This window comes from Galeopterus variegatus, unplaced genomic scaffold, assembly GCF_000696425.1.
Source record: "Galeopterus variegatus unplaced genomic scaffold, G_variegatus-3.0.2 Scaffold8673, whole genome shotgun sequence".
In the NCBI taxonomy this organism is placed as follows: Eukaryota; Metazoa; Chordata; class Mammalia; order Dermoptera; family Cynocephalidae; genus Galeopterus; species Galeopterus variegatus.
The window spans coordinates 33,765-38,760 of NW_007734784.1; the positions used below are offsets into that span (position 1 = coordinate 33,765).

General features: G+C 44.9%; 1 long non-coding RNA gene across 1 annotated transcript in view; it reads right to left on the minus strand.

Annotated features, from left to right (window-relative positions):
* The window catches only part of LOC103608666, a 22,930-nt gene that overhangs the window by 5,808 nt on the left and 12,126 nt on the right, over nt 1-4,996 (minus strand). The window contains exon 2 of the long non-coding RNA XR_552080.1: nt 4,307-4,388. This is a non-coding gene — a long non-coding RNA (uncharacterized LOC103608666). The remainder of the gene's footprint in view (nt 1-4,306; nt 4,389-4,996) is intronic.

Below are 4,996 nucleotides of genomic sequence, written 5' to 3' on the forward strand. Positions count from 1 at the left end.
TTATGGCATGGTCCTACAATCTAATCACCTCTTCAAGGCCCCACCTTTCAATTACCATAATGGGACTTCCCACCCTCAACAGTTGCAGTGGGGATTAAGTTTCTAATACATAAAACTTGGGGGACACAATTCAAGCTTCAGGGAGTTTTACGGGGGACATAATTCAATCCACTACAACTGCCTAAATATATCTCTAATCCCCCACCATTTTCCATCTCCATGTTCTATGTTTCTTCATAGCACTGAGGACCACATGCTACGGACTGAATTGTGTCTCCTCAAAATTCATATGATGAAGCCCTGAACTCCAGTACCACAGAATGTCACTGTATTTGGGGACAAGGCATTTAAAGAAGAGGTTAAGTTAAAATGAGTTTGTTAGAGTGGGCTCTAAGCCAACCTAACTGGCGTCCTTGCAAGAAGAGGACATTTGGACACCTAGCACCTGCTAGCACAGAGGAAAGACCATGTGAGGACATGGTGAGAAGGAGGCCCTCTGCAAGCCAAGGAGAGAGAGCCTCACCAGAAACCAACCCTGTCGGCACATTGACCTTGGACTTCTGGCCTCCAGAACATGCATTTTCTCCAGAAAATATATTTCTGTTGTTTAAGCCACCCAATCTGTGATATTTTCTTATGGTGGCCCTACCACACTAAAACGCCATCTGTTATTTATCAAATAATTACCTCATTATTTGTTTTATTTTCAGTGTTTTCACTTCACCAGAAGCCCATTAGGACAGAGAATGAGTCTGACTTACTCACTCCCATAAACCCAGAATAGTGCCTGGCACAGATACATGCCAGGTAAATACTCATTGGATTATGAAAGGTATCTCCAACATCGTGGTCCAGGCCACCACCACCTCTTGCATGACTCCAGAACTTTTATAGGACAGAGAATGAGTCTGACTTACTCACTCCCATAAACCCAGAATAGTGCCTGGCACAGAGTACATGCCAGGTAAATACTCATTGGATTATGAAAGGTATCTCCAACATCGTAGTCCAGGCCACCACCACCTCTTGCATGACTCCAGAACTTTTATCCTCATAGGTCTATGAGGCCTTCAACTCATTCTCTATGGACCTTCATCTCATTCTCCACAGATTAGCTCAAGTGATCTTTAATAATTAAATAAGGTTATATCAACCCCAAGCATAAATCCCTCCAGCAGTGCCTCCCAACACTTAGATTAACATCTAAACTGCTCACGATGATGCCCAAGGCCCCAGTTTACCTGTCTAGCATTCTCTTACACCACTTTCTCCTGTGCTCTGTATGCTTGGAACATACTAGCAGCATCAAGCTGACTTTCCTTACAGGGTCCCTGCACTTGCTGTTTCATTGGCCTAGAATGCCCCTCCCTAAATTGTTGCACAGTGCACTCCTTTCTAGGACTTGAGTCTCAGCTCAGATCATATCTTCAAAGACACCTGCTCTGACAACTCTACATCAGAAGCCCTCCCATATTCAAGCCACTCACATTATATTCACAGCACTGATCATTATCTGCAATTATTAGTTACTTATTTAATATTAGTTACTTATTAGTATCTTCCCTCCCTCTGACCCTCCTGCTAAGAAACCACAATGAGGACAGGAATTCAACGATTCTTAGTCACTTCAGTATCCACTGTGCCCAGCAAAATTCTTGACGCATAGCTGATGTTCAATAACGCACGTGCTTAGAAAAAAGATGAATAAAAACCTGGGCTCAATATAGATTAAGTATTGGCTTTGGGGAAGTGGCCTTTGCTAGGCCCTACTCAACTCCATGTGATTTGTGAGCTGTGGATATACCTCAGACTACTATATACACTGCCAGTATTTGTCCAGAGAGTTAAATGGAATTTTTCCAATTCCAGCCACTTTTACAGGGCCTTCACATTGCGGTTTCTAGGGAAGTTTATGCTTAAGCTGCCTAAGCATTGAGGCTGAAGTCAGCAGAAGCACATTATACAGGAATAAAGCCAGGGTCACGTCTTTCTGAGTTATATCCCATGGCCCATTTGATGGGCAACTGGCTCTCAGCAATTCCATAACCGTGCAATCCACACTTCTCAGCAGCAGGAGGATGAGGTTGTCAGGAGAATCCTAAATTGAGGAGCAGCCCCAATGAAAGTAGGATTCCAAAGGAGCCACGAGACTTTGGGGGTGGAAAGGAATCAAATGCCTTCCAGAGAACCCTTTGCCATAGAGATTTCTCAGACAGAAGGAGGCATTTACCTGTGGTGGCAAAACACGGACAGTGCTTGGAAGTAAGGCTGAGCTTTTACCAATCTGGCCTTAAAGGCAGTTGAGGCTGGGACAAGAGATGGGTGTCTAGTTTGGGTGTCACGGTGGAGGTGAAAATTCCCATTAGAGCACAGAGTTCTGTGATCCAGGGATAGGGAGCCATGCTGTTTTGTCCTGGGAAGAGCCAAGTATCACCTACTAGAAAGACCAAGTCCAAGCATCAAGCACAAGGTGAGAAGCAGGAATACAAGTAGATGCAGCAAAAGTGAGCATGCTCTATGAGACAGAATATGTGCAGGGAAGAGTGTGCGCAGTTTAATGGACCACGGATGGAATAGACAACTCCTGACACAGTTTCCCAGTCTTAGGCCAAAGATAGTTCTCCAATGGGCAATTGATGCTGACTCGCAGGAGTCTAGGGAGGGTAAGATTTAATCCTGGTGAGCAAGGACTCATCAACATATGCACTGTATCAACCCTACATAGCTGGGGGGATTTCTGAGATCCTTTTCACATGAAGTCTGAGTCAGTAGAGACATTTCCCAGGCATGACTGAATGGGCAGACCTATCTGACAAAATTCTCAAAGGCTCAGGGAGTAGCCCAGAGGGTAGGGATCTTAAGCCAGTGTAAGGAAGAGCATACACTAGATCTCAGCATTCCTGAGATGCTGGCTGATTCCTGGGAAGGAGGGTCTCTTTTGCACAGACACCAAGCACAGTTCCCAACATATTATCTGGAACTTGGAACTTATCCCAAATTCCTCCAGAGAAGGTGCTCTAAGACAATGAGTCACACAATGGTATTTCCAGTGCCAGGCAGAGGGCTGGAAATGATAGTTGAGGATCTGACAGATTCATCGCAGCAGAAGAGGAAAGAGTTATTTCAGTTAAAGCAACATGGATGGGAATGAAATGAAAATAGTCCCCAAATGGGAGGACTGGAAGGCACATAAGGAGAGGGTGCATAAAATCTTCTGAGGTAGCAGCAACTGCACCATAGCCGATAGCATGATTCATGACCATATGGGGAGTGTGCAGAGAGCCCCACTAGGGGTTAACTAGAATTCGGTGACTGCCAAAAAACTAATGGGAATCTCCAATCTGCAGAGTACCAACAAACTAGTGGGGCTGGCATCCCAGCTACTCCTCCCAGAGTCTGCCATAACCCCCACACATATCCCTTTGATTACAGTCCCCCGACCCAGTGTCACTAGATATGATGTCATCTCAACTACCTGCACCCTGCATCTCAACTACTTGCCTCCTCTGAGATTTAGTGAACCCAGGACCCACACCTCCCTGCTGAAACACATTCAAGTATCTTAGACTAAATACAGCAGAGAGGGAACTTCAAGACAAAAGCGGATGGAAGAGTGGTATGCCTCTGAGGACTCTCGACACTGTACCGTGAGTACTAACCACTGTGACAAATCTCTCCCGATGCCTGCACGGAGCTGATGAGTGTATTTAAAATTATTTTTAAAGAATTAATAGCTTTGGGGTACTTTTCCCTGTGAGTGAACAGTGTGCTAATTTGCTCCGTGTTTTGGTCGTGTTCTTTTTTTAAGACAATTGCAAAAGATTCTATCCAAAGCCCTCTAATTCTTCCACTTCAGTGGTCTGAATCCCACTAATAAACAATCAGGACTTTAGACTCCCTTAATAATGGAGAGAGATTCAAACGAAGATGTTTTGCCACTCTCTGCAAATTCCTGGAGGGGCTGCCTGTTGAACAGGCCGGCAAAATTATGGATTTATTCAGGACTGATTGCATTGAGTATGTAAGCATTTTTGAAGGATTAAAAGAGAGAGAGTGAGAGAGATGTTTATGAGCTGAATGAATGGGAGGGACTGCAGCCTTCAAGCTACCCAGTCTGCATGGAGCAAGGCTGTGGTGGGAGGAGGGCACAGACTTACTGCACGGATGAGCGAAGAGAGAGAGTGAGAGAGATGTTTATGAGCTGAATGAATGGGAGGGACTGCAGCCTTCAAGTTACCCAGTCTGCATGGAGCAAGGCTGTGGTGGGAGGAGGGCACAGACTTACTGCATGGATGAGCAGACTTACTGCACGGATGAGCGAGGACCCGGACCTCGTCCACAGCGATGTAGCCAGGATGACCCTTCAAAGAGACGGATTCAAATATCACCTGCAACACACAGGGTGAGAGTCAATTTTGCAGAAACGGTTGTGGGCATTAATCATAGGAAGCCCCCCAAATCTTTATGTTTCAGCTTCCCTTCACAGCCGACCAAAAAGACCTTACGTAAGGGCAACATGCTACCCTAGCAATTGACTTGGATTTTCAAAACAAGGTAAAAAGGCCACACTGGCAAAAAAAGAGTCAGCTGCATGGAACGTTTATAATGGATTTCAGAAATCATGCTTAGATGCAGGAAAACAACCCGAACGTGGCCTGGAGACCCCAATAGCACCTTTCTCATTATGGTTTCAAGTGAAGCACAGAGAACGACTTCCCAATATCTAGACTGTCTTATGAAGGGTGAGAGAGATACTTACCTTATAAGCTACCATAAGCCAAGGAGGGTTAACCGCGATTTGATTCTACATTCCCAAGGAACATATTCCATCTGAATTCCTTAATAACATCTCTTAAAAGTAAGCGACAGCCTACCTTTTGGTATCCAGGAAGAGAGGGCAACAAGTTCTTTGAATTTCCCACTCTGACTACCACCCAAACTGCTTATTTCCATAAGAATTTTGTAATTCAGTTAACAGCTTTCTTTGTCACCCAAC